The 15,510-nt window shown below is 40.2% G+C and overlaps 1 pseudogene; it reads right to left on the bottom strand.

Moving 5' to 3' along the window:
• Positions 1–8,744: 8,744 nt before the first annotated feature.
• Positions 8,745–9,626, bottom strand: LOC142443621 (ADP/ATP translocase 3 pseudogene; annotated as a pseudogene).
• Between the last annotated feature and the right edge of the window lie 5,884 nt (positions 9,627–15,510).

The raw sequence follows: 15,510 nt of genomic DNA on the forward strand, positions 1-15,510 counted from the left end.
ATAATATTTTTGCCAAAAGCTTGTTTGAATAAACCCATTGCATCTGTTTGCCATGTGGAACGATGTTTTCCATAAGACCTTGTAATCCATTAAAGTTTTGTAAAACATCTTACAACATTTTAGATAAGCATTTAAATTATTTCTCCCAATTTTGATCACTACGTTCTTTAATTCCCCACTTGAAAATTTTAATATTTTCAAAAATTTAACTAAAGCAGAGGTTTACTTTGAAAATAAAACACACTGAAAGAGTTGAGTTCTAAACTATATACATTATCAGTTCCCCCTTTACTTTTATCCTTAATGATTTTCTTTAACATAAACACACATCAGGGGTCATCTATTTCTTTTTCATTCTCTTGAAACTATTCTAACTGAAAAGGCTGATCTTGCCTCTTAGGCAAACTATGAACTCATAGCAACAAAAATACCTGAAATGGGTATTCATCAGTTTCACATTTGCATTCAAAGTTCTAATGTGATTCAAGCACTGTCACTGGGCACTTATATCTTTTAATGGAATCAAATATATATTTTTAAAAACAGCGTTATGTGAACACCCAGTGGCTGAGGGGTATGGATGCAGTGGAAGTCCAAACTCCATTTGCAGAGTCCTCGTGTGAGCTAAGCTTCAGGAAAATCCCCTCTGTCCATACTGCAAGGATGAGAACAGCCTTGCTCTCAAACAGAGCATTTCACCTGAACTATGGAAGATGCAGAGAGCTTAAAATGAAACACTTTATCATTTGATCTTCCTTTGGATGCATTTGTAATTTGTTCTAGTTTGTAATATTTTTTGCTTGCTTTTCAACTGAGGATTTCTAGGTTTGATTTTGTCATTGTGGATGGCTTGTTTGTTTCTTGGGGTGATTTTTAATGGCTTTTCTGGATATGAAATTCATATCCAAATCTGTATATAAAATCTATAGAGATGGTATCTCTATAGTACTTACCTAGAAATGTGTCAAGACAGCTTGAGAGGAAATGGGGAACTAACAACCACAACTGTAAAAAAGGAGAAAATGTCTAAAATTGATTGTGCCGATGGTTGCACGATCCTTCTAAATGAGAGAGCTAATGAATTGTATGTTATGTGAATTAAGTGCCAATGAAAAATGTAATAGCAGCATGATTAAAAGCCATACAACGTCTAGAAAAGAATCAGGGCAACATATATACAATTGATGCATGGATTGTCATAAGAGTTGTATGACCCCCAAAAGGATGATTTTTTAAAGTCAATCAAGGATAATTAATATAAATTTTTACAATGTCCTTTCCTATGTTTCTCACCAAAGAATCTGATCTACCCTAAAGGATTACCCTTCATTTGCTCTATTGATGAAGAACCACTGATCACAAATGGGAATATTGAGTTTCTTCAATGCCCATGAGGATAATTAGTACTAAATCAGTCATTTCACTTAATGAATAGCCCAAGAAAATAAAATATTTTTAGGTGGCTTAAAGGTGGTCTTTCAGGCCACAGATATAAAAAATTTAAAAATACTGCCTTTGGAATTATTTCCATTTAGTAAATCCTTTTTTAACCTCTGTTGGAAAAGAATAAAAATAATTCATCTAAATTTCCAAATAAAGAACATAATTCTTAGATAAAATCTATCAACTTTTCTTTTAACCTCCTAAAAAGTGCCAGTGGCTAGCTCTAGCCTGTTCCTGGATATGAGTCTCTGTGGAAAGCCAAAGTAAACCTGCAATCCTCAACATAGAACATAATTGTATTACTAATTCACCAACTCAGTCATACGTATATTCCAGCATATATTTTCATTTAATAAATTAAAATGATAATATTTGTCTCTCCACCTATTAGGCACTACAATATCATATTGAGATATATGAGAAACCAAAAAGGAATGCTTTCATCCAATTCATCAAATTTTGGAAACACGACTCCTTCAATGCAAGAATATTTTGTTCTATTAAACTGGCATTTCATGATACTCACCTTCCCAAAACAATTCATAAAGACAAAACGGGTGAACAAGCAAGTGGTGAAGAAAGCTGATGGTACCTGGCTAACAAAAGATATAGCATCTGGGGTCTCAAAGCCTTGAAGATAAACAAGCGGCCATCTAGCTCGGAAGGGACAAAGTCCACATGGAATAAGCACACCAGGCTGTGTGATCATGAGGTGCTAAAGGGATCAGTTATCAGCATTGAAGAACAAAAAAAATCTTATCTTTGTGTGCGCACATTCCTCATACAGGCACAGATATGAAATATGAGGAACAAAAAATGGAAATAACTATACAATTGAGCTTTAACAAATAAAAACGGAATTCCACAAACCTTTTTATGCCAATAAATTTTAAAGCTTTGATTTTAAAAGAATTAATTTGCCTATATGTAATGAAGATGGGTGCATCTATTGAATACAAACTATGCAGTTATAGATAGATACAGATATCCATGTAAGTCCATGCAAAACAGACCAAGTTGAATTTAGTGCACTGAATATTAAGGGTTTCCATGCTCCTAATGTAACAGCCCTCTTATTCACGGCCATCAAATTGATTCTAACTCACAGAGACACTATAACTCTTCACAAAAGTAGAAAACCTCATCTTTCTACAGCAGAGTGACCAATGTTTTTTAACTTCGGACCTTATGCGGAAGCAGACCAAATACAATATTAGGGAAAGAGAAAGGGGCCTCACTGGTAGGAATTAATATCCAACTAAAGATTCAAGCTCCAAATCTGAAAGTATCTTCGTCCCAGAGTTCCACGATACATCGCTAGGCATTGCTCTGCATCGAATTCACATAATGTTTTAAAGAAAGAGTGTTCTTTCAATTTTCTAAACAAATTTATAGTTTTCTATATTGAATTCTCAAATGTTCTAATCCAAGAAGAAAAGTGGGTAATACCTAAAATCCAGGCTTATCCAACTCTAACATAAACCAACATAAAACAGAATCTGTAAATATGTAACTTGAAATACTCCATGGTAACTTCTGTCAGATCAAAATCTTCAGAAGGAATTCAAACGGAACGCATGCCTATAGAGAGATTAGTAGTGTTCGATTTGCACTGCTTTTTGTCCATATGGAATACAAGGCATTCATATGACCTGAAACAAAATAAATTTTAACTTAAGCTTATGAAATTTAGTTTTTTACCGTCCTATAAAAGGATGAAAGATGGTGAGACTCCGTCGCACGTACTTTGGACATGCTGTCAGGAGGGACCAGTCCCCGGGAAGACATCGTTCTGGGGAAAGCAGAGGGCAGCACAAAGAGGAAGGCCCTTGATACGCTAACTTGATACAGTGGCTGCAACAATGGGCTCAAAATTAACCACAATTGTGAGGATGGCGCCCGCCTGGGCATTGTCTCCTTCTGTTGGGTTTAAGGGTCATCGTGAGTCTGAAGCAACTCAACAGCCCCTAACAACAACAACAGCAATACAATGACACAGTATGGAAGGCTAAAATACTCCTATATGGAAACTTAAGTGAATCAAACTTAGAATACTTTGATTAAAGAGTAAATAATTATTCTCTTTTATGTCTTCTAAGGCTTTTAATTTATTAGCTGTTTTACATTCTTCTTGTATCAGAACGGAACTAAAACTCCCTCAGTTTCCCACTCAACTCAGCATGGAATTCTGTGTTTAAAGCAGTTATGGACAGCCTACTATCAAGAAATGATTTTTTTCAAAGAAAGTCACAACCTTTATGAAAGATATCCAATAAGTAATTAGCCTAAGCTTTTTAAGGGAAAGCATCTTGAAGTAGTTAAAACAACCTTTCAAAAGGAAATGTTTTCAAAATTATTCTCAAATATTGACTATATAACCTCTTAACTTATAGAAAAGTAGTTTTTCATTTTACAGCAGTGAAAACAATAACATTCTTTAATTAGAATTACACTTACAGATTTGAAGGTGCTAATTGTAAATATGGTTCATTTAATAACAAACTGTTGCAAAAACTACGTGTTCAAATAACACAAAGAGCCAATATCAGTAAAAGCATGGTATTGATAACAGCATTGACTTTCAAAAACTCCTTCAGATTCATGATTGTGAATCTTAAATTTTTAGATAAGCTATATAATTACCATTGCAATTGTATTTTAATTTCTAGATTTACCCTAGATACAAAAGAACTTCAAAAATTTTGTGGAAATTCCATTATCTTTTACTTCCACTTTCCACAAGCTTTTTAAGATATCCTCGTATTGACTGATAAATTAGAATTGTGTAAATTATCATCTCAACATGTAGTGCCTAAACAAATGACTGTATTGATGAGTCCAAATTTCTCTCGGTAGTTACCTTAAAACATGGAAAAATTACACAACAGGAAATGTTGGTTTCCAGAAGCAAACATTACCCTTGTATTAACAAACACAAATATTTATTTAAGAACAGCATTCTTAGTGACATGGTACAACCCCAAAAAAGTACATTCCATGTTTATTTTAAGTAACATCACCTTATTGCTCACTCATGCTTAAAATTTAGTGCGCTCTCACTAAGTGGTAAGCCTTTACTTGCCTCTGAGAATATGAACAATTAACATGACACAGTCTCTGACTTCAAAGAGCTCACATGGCAGTAAGGCAAAGAGGTCAAATGTACACATAAAACAGTGTTCTGTTATTCTGCCTGTGAAATGCAAAGTAGCCCGGTGACAATAGAGAAGTAGCAGAGCAGGAGCTCTAAGGTCAAGGAAACGTTCCTGCCTGAATAAAATGTATGAGCCCCACCTTCTTTTTATTTATGCAAGAGCAGCAGCTTGTGAAATTTCAAATATGCAAGTTCTGGGTTCAGGACAAATGACTCCAGGACCAGTGGTGAGAGTGGCGATGCCTGGAGGGTGGAGGGAATGTGGGGTAGAAAGGGGGAACTGATTACAGGAATCAACCTATAGCCTCCTCCCTGGGCGATGAACAAAGAGGGCGGGGGGAGACGTCGGCCATTGTAACATATGACAAAATAATAATAAGTTATTAATTATTAAGGGTTCATGAGGTAGGGGTGAATGGGGAGGGAGGAGGAAAATGAGCAGCCTATATTAAGGGTTCAAGTATAAGGCAAATGTTTTGAGAATGATGATGGCAACAAATGTACAAATGTGCTTGGATGGATGGATGGATTGTGATAAGAATTGTATGAACCCCCCAAAAAATGATTTTTTTAAATTTCAAGTATGCAAGTTCTGGGTTCATTGTTATTGTAAGAGAACTTGGCCCACACAAATGAGGTGAATAAAAGAGGACTAAGGGAAGGCAAGGGAGAAAGAGGACAGGAAACCTCTAAATGTTTCATTCCAAGCCCAAAACCCCAAAAGCCAAGAGCTGGGCTCCAATCGAAAGATGGTGGAACTTCCTGCAGGAGTGTTAGGGGGAAAAGAAAAGCAGTTTGACAGACAGAAATAGATGGAAGAATTTGCCATTATTTAGGATTCTAGACAAAACTGAGGATGAGGAATACAACAGGACCTAAAGAAAGATTGAATATTTTAGAAAACTGTAAAATGTCTGTGGAGAAATAATGTAAGATGATTGTCCAAGCAAGTCATTAGACAATTTGAAAATTTCATGATGCAATTGATGTCCCTGTGTTAAATGGCTCTTACTTAGTAACACCATGTGCCTGAGAGCCTCCGAGGGCTGTCCTAGAGACAGGCCCTTTGAGCTCAGCTGTAATTGAGCACAAGTAATGAACAAGAAAATTAAAAATAATAAATAGAGTGAACAACACATGGATATGCCTTAGTCAAGGAGTACACGGTATATTTTTAAATCATTTTTGTGGGCTCATACACCTCATCACAATCCATACATACATCAATTGTGTCAAGCACATTTGCACATTCATTGCCCTCATCATTCTCAAAATATTTGCTCTCCATTCTCAAAATATTTGATCATCCTTGGTATCAGCTCCTCATTCTCCCTGTCCCTCATGTACCCTTGATAATTTATAAATTACTGTTACTTTGTCATGTATTATGCTGTCCGACGTCTCCCTTAACCCATGTTTCTCTTGTCCATCCCCCAGCGAAGAGGTTATGTGTAGATCCTTATAATCGGTTCCCCCTTTGCACCTCACCTTCTTTCCACCCTCCCGGTATCCCCATTCTCACCACTGGTCCTGAAGGGCTCATCTTCCCTGGATTCCCATTGTTTCTAGTTCCTATCTGTACTAGTGTACCTCCTCCGGTCTAGCCAGATTTCTAAGGTAGAACTGGGATCATGAGAGTGGGAGTGGAGAGCATATATGAATTAGAGGAAAATTTGATGTCTTATATTTTGCATGTCTTCTGAGAAACAGGAAGAAGTTGCTGTTTATTCAGAAAGCAGTGAGTTGTTGCATGATTTTATTAGCTCCGTGATAGGATCTGGTTTGTTTTTCAGAAAGGTTACTCTGGACAGGAGACTGTTGAGGGCAAAAGGGCAGGAAGCTCAGTCAGGGGAAGAATGAACAGTCTATGGCACGTGTGTAGAAATGGAAAAATGGACAGATGACAAGGTTATTTGGGACAGTACTGACTTTATTTGTTTATTTATTTGTTTTTGCAGTACTGACTTTAGACCCAAGAGAGAGGAGACTCATATATGACAGAGAACTACGTGACCTTTTTCTAAAATCCATGTTCTAAAAGGGCCCCTCTGACTGCCTCTCATTCTGCCTTGCCCTGAAAGATAAAGAGTACACACAGAAAGGGCTCCAACGAACAAGTCTCCTTCCTCTCTCACCTAGGCCATGACTCAGATACTCCTTCATTGAAGTACCTGTCCACATAGACCTTGGAAGACCTCTTCTCAGAGTATGTTGCCTTCATCACAGACAGACCATAACACAGCTATATCTCCCCCCATAGACCTGCAAATGGACAAGAGATAGCCCTTTGGATAGAGTGTAAACTGAGCTAGGACATGAGGAGTGGGATTTTCATAAGCTCATAAATGAGGTTCCCTCACAGTGAAGCTGATACAATTGGTCAGCATGATTGACTGCTAATTGAAAGGTTGGAAGTTCAGGTTCACTCAGCAGTACCTCAGAAGAAAAGCCTGGCAATTCAAAAAAAATGTCATCCTTCAAAATGAGTGCATAAACAAATGTGGTGAAGAAAGCTGATGGTGCCCAGCTATCAAAAGATATAGCATCTGGGCTCATCAAGCGTTGAAGGTTAAACAAGTGGCCATCTAGCTCAGAAGCAGCAAAGCCCACATAGGAAAAGCACACCAGCCTGTGTGATCATGAGGTATAGATGGGATCAGGTGTCATGTATTAAAGGCCTAGAACAAACAGTGGTATCAATGGGAGTTCGGAGTAGAGACCCAAAGCCCATCTGCAGACAATTAGACATCCCTTTTCAGAAGGATCTCAGAGAGGAGATGAGCCAGTGAGGGTGCAGTGTAGCAATGATTGATGAAACATACAACTTTCTCGTTCTTAAGTGCTTCCTCTCTTCTTCCCATCCCTCCCCCCACTATCATTATCCCAATTCTACCTTACAAATCCGGCTAGACCAGAGCATGTACATGGGTAGAGATAAGATTAAAAACAAAATTTTAATTGAGTGATTAAATGATAAAACATTAAATTTTAGCCTAAATAACATAGGGAATCCATAACAGATAACCCCCTCAGGACCATTAATGAGAGTAGCAATACCAGAAAGGAAAGGGGAAGGTGGAGGGAGGAAAGGGGAACCGATCACCATGATCTACATATAAACCCCATCAGGGGGTATGGACAACAGGAAAATAGGTGAAGGGAGACACTGATCAGTGTAAAACATGAAAAAATGATAATAATTTATAAATTATCGAGGGTTCATGAGGGTGGGAGGGCAGGAGAGGGAGGGGAAAATGAGATGATCGAGGGGTCAAGTAGAAAGAAAATGTTCTGAGAATGATGAGGGCAGCAAATGTACAAATGTGCTTGACACAATGGATGGGTGTATGGATTGTAATAAGAGTTGTATGAGCCCCAAATAAAATGATTATAAATAAATAAATGTGTACAGAAAAGACACATCGCTGTCTAACTGTGCTGTCTAACTGTGCTGTCTACAGCACATCACTGTCTAACTGTGCTGTCTACAGCAAAGGTCTGAGCAATGTCATGAGAACTTAGAGAAAAGAGTGAGGGGACTACTCCAATCTGGAAGTACTTTTTAAAATATAATTTGTACTTAAATTCTGCCTTATTCAAAAAATATTTTATTTATTTGATAATTATAAACTTTGTATTGCCTATAAGTAAAAGTGTTTTTTTATTCGAAATTTTCTGGGGGGTTTTAATCATGTTATTAGGGGCTCATATAACTCTTATCACAATCCATGCATATATAAATTGTGTAAAGCACATTTGTGCATTCATTGCCATCATCATTCTCACAACATTTGCTCTCCACTTAAGTCCCTGGCATCAGGGCCTCATTTTTTTCTCCTATCGCCCTACTCCTCCCTCCCTCATTAACACTTGAAAAAAAATTTTTTGGCTGCGTCATGGATTTAATGTCCCGCAAGGACAGCAGGGGCGCAGACGGACAGACGCCCTGGCTACAGGAGGGGCTGGCTACGCTGGCAGCTGCCAGGGAGACATGATTCTGAAATAAATACTGGAGGTGGGCAGGCGGGGAGCCGGTATTGGTTAGGGGCAGCCCCGCAGCCACGCCACATGGACATGATTGGTCGGAGACTGACGGAGGGGCGGGGCGGGCAAGCAGTGGGCGGGGACCGGCCGCGGTGGGCGGGGCCTAGAGGACCTTCTTGAGCTCATGGTAGAGGACCAGCAAGAAGGCTGCGCCCATGCCGCGCAGCACGTTGGACCAGGCACCCTTGAAGAAGGCCTTTCCGCCCTCGTCCTGGAAGATCTTCCGCCAGCAGTGCAGGCTCCCCGTGTACATGATGTCCGCTCCTTTCCTGCCGGACTGCATCATCATGCGCACCGTGTCGAATGGGGTAGGAGATCACGCCGCCGGCCACGGCGGTCACCGTCTGGGCGATCATCCAGCTGACCACGATGTGCATGTTCTTGGGGTCAGGCAGCATGCCTTTAGCGGTGTCTTAGAAGCCGAAGTAGGCGGCGCGGTAGATGATGATGCCCTGGACTGACACGTTGAAGCCCTGGTAGAGGCCGCGGATGCCGTCGGACTTTCTGATCTTGACCAGGCAGTCGCCCAGGCCCCAGAACTCGCGCTCCGTGCCCGACTTGCCGACGTCGGCGGCCAGGCGCGTGCGGGCAAAGTCCAGCGGGTAGACGAAGCACAGGGAGGTGGCACCCGCCGCCCCGCCCGAGGCCAGGTTGCCGGCAAAGTAGCGCCAGAACTGCGAGTGCTTGTCGACGCCGCCCAGGAAGACCTGCTTGTACTTGTCCTTGAAGGCGAAGTTGAGCGCCTGCGTGGGGAAGTAGCGGATGACGTTCGCCAGGTTCCCGCGCCCGAAGGACAGCACGCCCTGCTCTTGGGGGATGCGCACGATGCAGTCGACGATGCCCTTGTACTGCTGGTCCGCCGCGATCTGCTTGCTGGCGTGCTGCACCTGCAGAAGCAGCTTGACCCGCTCGATCGGGGCCACGGCTGTCTTGGAGGTGGTGGCGGCATCAAGTCCTTAGCGAAGGAGCTAGCTTGGTCTGTCATGGTGCTGGAGCGGGCAGCGGCGCGGGCGGGCAGCTGGAATGAACACGAGAGGGTCTGGAGGGTGGGCGCCGCTGGCTCCACCGCAGCCACCAGGACCAAAAGGGCCACTTGATAATTTATACATTACTATTTTGTCATATCTTTCCCTGTCCGACGTCTCCCTTCACCCAAATTTCTGTTGTCCGTTCCCCAGGGAGGAGGTCAGATGTAGATCCTTGTAATCGGATCGCCCTTTCCAACACACCCTCCCTCTACCCTCCCAGTATCACCACTCACACCACTGGTCATGAAAGGATCGTCTGCTCTGGATTCCCTGTTTCCAGTTCCTGTCTATACCAGTGTATATTCTCTGGTCTAGCCAGACTTGCAAGGTAGAAATGGTATCATGATAGTGGGGTGGGGAGGAAGCATTTAAGGAGTAGAGGAAAGTTGTATTTTTCATCGTTGCTACATCACACCCTGACTGGTTCATCTCCTCCCTGAGACCCTTCTTTAAGGGGGTTTCCAGTGGCCTACAAATGGGCTTTGGGTTCCCACCCCGCACTCCCCCACACATTGACCATGGTACGATTTTTTTTCTGATGATGCCTGATCCCTTCAACACCTCGTGATCACACCAGCTGGTGTGCTTCTTCCATGTGGGCTTTGTTGCTTCTGAGCCAGATGGCCACTTGTTTAACTTCAAGCCTTTAAGAACCCAGATGCTGTCTCTTTTCATAGCTAGGCACTATCAGCGTTCTTCACCACATTTGCTTATTCACCCGCTTTGTCTTCAGCAGTTGTGTTGGGAAGGTGAGCATCATAGAATGCCAATTTAATAGAAGAAAGTATTCTTGCATTGAGAGAGTACTTGAGTGGAGGCCCAATGTCCTTCTGCTACCTTAATATTAAACCTATAAATATATGCGCTCAGATCTATTTCCCCATCCTAATATATAAACATATTTACATATGTACATGCCTTTGTCTAGACCTCTGTAAATACCATTTCCCTCCCAGCTCTTTCCTCTATTTCCTTTGACTTTCCTCTTGTCCTGCTATCATGCTCAGTCTTCATTTGGGTTTCAGCAATTCCTCTTGGTTACATTACCCTTGATCATGCCCTACCAGGCCTGCCACACCCTCCTCAACACCAATTTGGATCACTTGTTGTTCCTTTGTCCCTAGGTTTGTTAACACCACTAGCTTTTCCCCCACCTCCCCCTCTCCCATGTCCCTCCAGAACTGTCGGTCACGTTTTCTCCTCCAGATAGTTCATCCAGCCTGTCTTATTTAGACAGACATGTGGAGATAATAACATGCACAAAAACAAGACAGTGCAAAACCAAGCAACAATATACAACAAAACAACAATAAGCCAATGACAAAAAAAAGTCACAACAAGAAAGAAAAGCTTGTAGTTAGTTCAAGGATTGTTTGTTGGCCTTTAGGAGTGTTTTCCAGTCCAGTCTGTTGGGACACCACGCAGTGATGTGCTTCCTAGATCCATCACTCCTTTTTAGCGATATGTAGTGCTTCATTGTATGTATATACCACAGCTTTTTAATCCACTCGTCAGTTGATGGAAATTTGAGTTGATTCCAACTCCGTGCAATTGTGAACTGTGCTGCAGTGGAGCACAGATATCTGGCCTAGTTTGTTTCTTGCCTCTTCTGGGTATATGCCCAGTAGGGGAATTGGTGGGTCATATGGTAACTCGATTTCCATCTGTTTTAGATATGGCCATATCGATTTCCATAGTACTGTACATACTTACAAGTCCACCAACAGCAGATGAGTGTTCTTATCGCCCCACAGTCCCTCCAACACTTGTTGCTTTCTGATTTTTTTAATTGGGCTATCTTTGAGGGTGTTAGGTGGTACCCCATTGTTGTTTTAATTTGCATTTCTCTTATGGCTACAGACCGGGAACATTTTCGCATATGTTTGTTGTTCATTCTGATTTCTGCCCCTGTGAAACTTCTGTTCAAGTCCTTTGCCCACCTCCTCAGTGGGCAATTAGTTTTTATTTTTTTGGAAGCTAGCAGAGAATTGTAGATTTTAGTAAGACAGCTTTTGTTTGATTTGCCATTGCTAAAGATATTTCCCCAGTCTGTGTACTCTCTTATTACTCTCATAATGAATTCTTTCGATGTACACAGGTGTCTTATTCTTATCTTCAATATATTGCACTTGTCTATTTGTTACTCCTCTGTATTTGTATCCTTCCCTATTTCTGAAAGCCTATGTATTCCTTGTGACAAGATTCTCAGGTTTGTCCCAATTTCCTCATTAATGGCCCTAATTATTTAAGGTTTTATCTAAAGGTCTGTGATCCACCTTGAGTTTATTCTTGTGCATGGGGTGAGGTAAGGGTCTTGCTTCATTTTTCTGCAGGTAGATATCCATGTTTAGCAGCACTATATATTGAGGATGACATCTGATTCCCATTTAATATTTTGGGGCCCTTATCAAGGGTCAGTTGCCTGTGGGCTGATGTTTTTATTTCTGTGTCTTCAGCTCTTTTCCATTGGTCTGAATATCTGTCATTATGCCAGTACCACACTGTTTTGACTACTGTGGCTGTATAGTACATGCTAAAATCAGGTAGAGCAAGCACTCCCACTTTGTGCTTCTTCTTGAGGAGTTCTCTGCTTATTCTGGGCTTCTTCCCCTTCCATGTGATGTTGGTAATCTGTTTTTCCAATTCTTTGAAGAAGGATGGTGGTGTTTGTATCAGGGTAGCATTGAACTTATATAGTACCTTGGGCAGAACTGACATCTTTACTATATTCAGTCTGCCAATCCAGGAGCATAGGATATTCTTCCATTTATTTCTTGAAGTAGTGTTTTATAATTTCCCTCATACAAATCTTTCATTTTTTTTAGTCAGGTATATCCCTAGGGATTTCAATTTCTAGTTGGCTATTATAAAAGGTGCAAACTTTTTAATCATCTCTTCTATGATCTTGTCTGATGTGTAGAGCAGTCCAATAGACTTCTGTTTGTTGATTTTGTATCATGCCACTCTGCCATATTCCTCTATTACTTCCAACACTCCGCTTGTGGAGTTTGAGGGATCTTCAATATATAGAATCATATAGTCTGTGAATAATGATAATTTCTCCTCTTCCTTCCCCAGCTGAATACTTTTAATATCTTTCCTTTGTCTTATATTGTTAGCTAGGACCTACAGGATGATGGTAAATAGGAGTGGGGACAAGGGGCATCCTTGTCTAGTTCCCTTTTTCAGTGGAATTTTTTCATCTTTTCTCCGTTAACAACCACATTAGCTGTTGGTTTTTCATATATGGCTTGTATAATATTGAGGAATTTTCATTCTATTCCTATCTTCTTAATTGTCTTAAGCAGGAATGTGTGTTGGATGTTGTCCAATACTTTTTCCACATCTATCGATATTATCATGTGGTTCTTATCATTTTTCCTACCTATGTAGTGAATAATGCTGATGTTCTTTCATATGTTAAACTATCCCTGCATCCCTGAAATGAATCTCACTTGGTCATGGTGAATTATTTTTTTAATATGTTCTTGAATTCTATTGGCCAGTACTTTGTTAAGGATTTTTGCATCGATGTTCATAACGGATATTGGTCCATAGTTCTTGATTCTTGTGACATCTTTGTCCTCTTTAGGTATCAAAGTTATACTACCTTCATAGAAAGAGTTTGGGAGTTTTCCGTCTTCTTCTATGTTCTGGAAGAGTTTGTATAGGATTGGTGTCAGTTCTTCCCTGAATGGTAGAATTCTCATGTGAAGCCATCTGGCCCCGGGGGATTTTTTGTTGATAATCCCTTGATTACGTTGTCTATTATTTCCATTGCTATGGGCCTGTTGAGGTTGTTGACATCCATCTGGGATAGTCTAGGGAGGGATTGTGTGTCCAAATATTTGTCCATGTCTTCCAAATTGTTGAATTCGCTATAGTATAGACCTTCATATTACTGTGTAACTATCCTTTTGATTTCATTAGGGTCCGTTGTAATGTCCCCTGTTTCATCCCTCATCCTTGCAAATGTCGTTTGTTACTTCCCATCTTTGATTAGGTTTGCCAGAGGTCTATCAATTCTGTTAAATCTTTCAAAGAACCAACTTTTAGCGGCATTAATTTTGTCCATAGTTTTCTTGTTTTCCCTCTCCTGTATCTTGGCTCTTATTATTATTATATCTATCCTCTTGCTATTAGTAGGGTTGTTCTGTTGATTCTGCTCTAATTGGTGTATGTTTTGTGTCAGCACATCATCCATGAGTCTCTCTTCTTTTTTAATGTGTGCATTTATTGCTATCAGCCTTCCTCTGATAAATGCCTTTGCTGTATCCCACACGTTTTGGTACATCGTATTTTAGTTCTTAGTGGTTTCTAGAAATTTCTTGATTTCATCTCTGATATGGGTCAATACCCACTCCTTTTGCAATAGGAAAATTTTGATCCTCCAATTGTTTACCCTTGTGCTCTTCACTGTCCTTCTGTTAATTTCCAGCTTTATGGTGCAATGATCGGAGAGTGACATCTTTATAACCTCTATGTGCTTGAATTTACTCAAGTTCATCTTGTATCCCAGTATGTGGTCTGTTTACAAGTATGTGTCATGTGGGCTTGAAAAGAATGTGAAATTTTTTGCATGTGGGTGGAAAACTCTGAAAATATCTATCAAAACAATTTGGCTAATTGTGCTATTTAGATCTGTAGCCTCCTTGTTGAGTTTGTTTCCCAATGATCTGTCTTTTTCAGAGAGTGATGTATTAAAATCACAAACTATAACTGTTGAGCCTGTGATCTCTTCAACTTTTGGAGTGTTTGATTTACGAATTTCACAGGTCTCATTAGGTGCATATATGTTTATTATGCTCCCTGGTTCTTCGTGTATTGATTCCTTGAGCATTATATATTGCCCCTCCTTGTCTCTTGTTATGGCCTATATCTTGAGGTCAATTTGGTCAGATATTAAGATTGCTACCCCTACTTTTTTTGCATTGCTATTTGCCTGGTATATTTTTCTCCAGCATATAATTGTCAACTTATTTTCTGTCTGTAAGCTTGAGACGAGTCTCTTGAAGGCAGCGGATTGATGGGTTATGTTTCTGAGTCAGTCTGTTAGCCTCTGCCTTTTAATGCCTGAGTTCAGGCCATTGATATTCAGTGTTATTATATCCATCTGTGGACGTTGTGATGATATCTAGTACTTTTTGTGTTGGATATTTTCTTATCTACCTATCATATCCACTTGTTTTGTGTGTATGGTTGATGTTTATCTTCTTTCCACTATTGAGCTGATGCTATCCTGGGGGCTGTTTCCTCTTTGTCATCCTGTGGGTGGAGTTGTTCTATGTGATGGTCTCTTATTTGCCCCCGGTGAGTGTTGATCTTCTGCCCATACTGGATCAGCAAGGATCTTTTGTAGGGCTGGGTTTCTTTTTATGTATTCTTTGATGTTGTCCCTGTCTGGGAAGACTCTTACTTCTCCCTCTATCTTAATACATAATTTGGCTGGGTAAAGTAATCTTGGGTTTGCATTGTTTTCCTTCAATTTTTGAAAAATGTCACTCCATTGTGTCCTCTTCTTCATCATTTCTGCTGATATGTCTGAACATACTCTTTACTGGGGTCCCTTTATACGTGACTGTTTGCTTTTCGCTAGCTGCTTTTATGATCTTCTCCTTTTCCTCATAGTTGGATAATTTGACCATTATGTGTCTAGGTGACTTCTCCTTGAGATTCACTCTGGTTTGTGTTCTTTGAGCCTCTTGAGTAGATGACTGATTTTCATTTATTAAGCTGTGGAACTTTTCCTCTAAGAATTCTCATGCTATTTTCGCTGCTGACTTCTTTATTTTGTCTTGTTCCAGTAGTCCGATTATTCTAATATTGTTTCTTTTCATAGCA

The sequence above is a fragment of the Tenrec ecaudatus genome, chromosome 3 (genome assembly GCF_050624435.1).
Source record: "Tenrec ecaudatus isolate mTenEca1 chromosome 3, mTenEca1.hap1, whole genome shotgun sequence".
Classification (NCBI taxonomy): Eukaryota; Metazoa; Chordata; class Mammalia; order Afrosoricida; family Tenrecidae; genus Tenrec; species Tenrec ecaudatus.